We start from the raw sequence: 3,495 nt of genomic DNA, 5'->3' as shown, positions 1-3,495 counted from the left end.
TCATTGAGAACAGAAATCATCTTCCATGATGCTACAAGGTACAAATACGGGAGATAATATACACATGGGCAGTGTACGACTGATTGAATCAGATAGTTACCAGAAACCATTGATTGACACGCAGACCCTCTATTTTCTAAAAAGTTTCCATTTTGGTTCACTGAATATCTTTCTTGATTTGAATCATTTCTGTGGTCCTCTTTGGATTTGGAAGGTGCAAGGACTCTTTGAATTATATATGTATATAAAGCCCCAATTAGGCTTTGTTGCTTTTTTTCTTACAAGGAGATGGTGATTAAGGCGACATGATAGCTGTCGAGGAGGAGAGGAGAGAATATTAGTTTGTCTCTATATGAATGCAAACCATATGTCAACATGATCGACATACATTTCTGAATTATAACAATTTTTTAAGCACTATATTTTTGTTAGTCCATTGGCAACGCACAAACATTCAACTAATAATTGTCGCTATGCCTGTTGTTGACAGTTCGAGGTCAAAAGGGAGAAGTTAGATTGATTTTCCGCATGTGTGTGCAAGCTCGGTTTAATCCATGAGGCACAGTGGTATAGTTTTTTTAATATGCAGTCTGAATAAACATAGGTAAAACATTATAGCGGAATCTTGCGACAGGGGCAAAAGTTAGAATCTTGCGACAGGGCTATAACTCATTGTCCTTGGTAGTTTGGATTTTGAAATAATTATCCTAGATAGATGCTAGAATGGGAGTAATACCCGGTAAAACACAAATTTAGCAATGGACATGCATATCTTTTAGTGACTTCGGCTTGTTTATATTGTTTGTGTTTTCAGCTGGTTTGGGCTTGGAAGCATGTCGTTGGTAGAAGGAACCCATCATTTTGTCAAAATATTGGATGTATAACTAATTTCATGTTGTTTTCATAGTGCGCATGTGCAGTAATGCTGTATTGACACATTGATATGGTGGCAGGAATGCTCCAACACACACAATGAAATGGCAGCAAATAAGAAGCCAGTATTATGTTAGCACAAAATACATTTGGTATTTCGCCTTCTTCTTTTATGTTAGCATATAATTAGCCATGTACTCCTATAGAGAAGCAAAATCAAGTAGAGAGTCTAAAGCTTGGCCAGTTAAAATAATGAGCAAGTCTTTCTTATTATGCTTTGCCTTTTGGGGTTATTTGGTTCATTTTCTTCCTTTTCTCTTCCAGCCCTTCATTTCTCCCATAACAACCTAAAGAAGTTGATCTAATGGCAACATAAATAAGTTGCTTGGCATGGTAGTTTCTCCTTCCCAATATTTGAGGATTAGAACTTGAATTAATTCTCTAGCAAAGGTAATATAGCTAGGAAGTAGGAATTTCACAAAGTAGGAACAATTTGTCAAGTGTGCTTCTTCTGTCCTGAAATATGTCTTATCTTGTGGGGTTTCACTCACATTCCGTTTTAAGAAGCAAAATGCTCAGGTTTCAGCTGATAGGACAAACAATCAGGAAGGGAAGTATAGATATTGAAAAGAGAGCTCAGACATGGTGTCGAGAATGGAAAGGAGGGGTAGAATTATTTTTTTGTCTTCTAAATAAAGCGTGGTTAAGGAAACACGACAATTATTGATAGTGAGAAAGAGCCAAAAAATTAGTTTGTCGTTATACGGATGGAAAGCATATCACATCATGGAAACTCAGTGATCGAACTAAAAAATCACTGAGTTTTACACAATCAGAAGAAGTGCATATAAATAATTATTCTTTATATAGTTGTTGTGCATGATAATACATAAGGTGTGTTTCTATATATATTTATGTTTACAGAGTATGAGAGAGATTGAGATGGATTATGTAGACTTTCAAAAAGAATCTATCGACGACAAGGGTGTTGAAGCGACGTTGATAGAAGGCATAAAAACTCACTGTGTTTTATACAACGAAAGGTCCGTAGCAACGCACGGACATTCTACTAGTTAGTAATAATGTATGTGCAATGCACGTTTATATTCGGTAGGATATTAGTTGCACGTTATATTAGGTAAGATATATCTATTGCACGTCGGTGTTTGGTAAGATATCAATTATTTGTTCACAGGAATGATAGGATATTAATTACATGGCAGATTTCATGGGATAGCGTTGAGTCAAAACGTGTTTATAACCAATAACAATGATGGGTAATTAAAGCGTTAAACATGTTTGATGCTTAACATTGGAGCGATTTGAACCGTTAGATAATATGATTTGACGATTGAGATGGTTTGGATCTGCCCCGTTGAGTCTTTTTATATTGGTATTGATGATGCGACTAGGATACAAAGTCGAGACAATTTTTTTTCCACTAACTTTTAAGGATTGGCTAGGTGCGGCCACCGCTAGTATAGTAAAATTTACTCCACTAACTTTACTTTGCTGTTACTCCCTTAAGTTTTAAGAAACGTGTAGGGTCGGTCCAAATTAAAAGGCGCATTTTACAGCTAGCTAGCTAAGCTTGTAGAAAACAAACAAGGTTTTCTCTGGTCTAAATTGTGTGAGTTTGACTTCCCCAGAGTAATCAGCGGAACTAATCACAAATCGTGCAGCCGATTAAGCGCCACGCCCTCAAACGAGCTCACCACGCATCATGTAACAGACACGATCATGGCTGCACAGCTAGGCACGTAGTGCACTGCACGTAATCCACGCCTCCATGCATGGCCGTGCGCGCGTAACAAAGTCCGGCTCCAACCTAGTACTCCTACTACAACGCAACGAACAAGCACAGCTCCGAGAGCAGCGAGGTGCAATCTCCGGCCTGTTCCCAACATCCTAATTACCAGACATGTCGACGACGCCTCGAGGCCGGTCGTCGTCCCGCCGCCGCACCGGGTGCTGCAAGTGCGCTGGCGGCGGCGGCGGCGGGGGCAAGCCCTCCACGCCGTGCTGCTTCAACCCGCTGAGGTCCCTATTCCGGTGCCCCGGCCGGGGTCGTGGACGCAGCCGCAGCCGCAGTCACAGCCGGAACCGGACGGCTCCGTCCAGCGTGTCGGCGGACATCGCCACCGAGCAGCAAGGCCAGGAGCCGTCATTCTTCGTCTATTCCATGGGCAGCGCCGCGGAGAACAAGAAGAAGAAGCACAGGAAGGCGCGGCTCCCGTCCATCCGCTCCTGCTTCCGCAGCAAGAAGAAGGAGCGGAAGGCCAGCGCCCGCCGCCAACCCCTCACGCCGGCGCCGTCGATGGTGACGCACCCGCCGCGCTCCCCGCCTGCGCCGGAGAATACGCCCGCCGTGGCATCCGGCGTGACGTCGACACAACCGCCTTCGCCTGCGTTTACCGAGACCGGCAACGTTAATTCGCCGGCGACGTCCGACCGGAGAACTGCGCCGACGGGCCCCGGCAAGCAGCCGTCGACGGACTCGGCGTGGGCACCGTTCCCGCCGCAGAGGCAGCAGCCGAAGCAGCAGGTCGACGGGCTGCAGATCGTCGAGGTGGCGACCGGCGAGCGGCTGTCCGCGCACGAGGCTGCGCTCATCGAGATGGT

The sequence above is a fragment of the Triticum urartu genome, chromosome 4A, assembly GCF_056163025.1.
Source record: "Triticum urartu cultivar PI428250 chromosome 4A, HENAU_Tu73, whole genome shotgun sequence".
Classification (NCBI taxonomy): domain Eukaryota; kingdom Viridiplantae; phylum Streptophyta; class Magnoliopsida; order Poales; family Poaceae; genus Triticum; species Triticum urartu.
Note: the sequence above shows the minus strand (reverse complement) of the source record.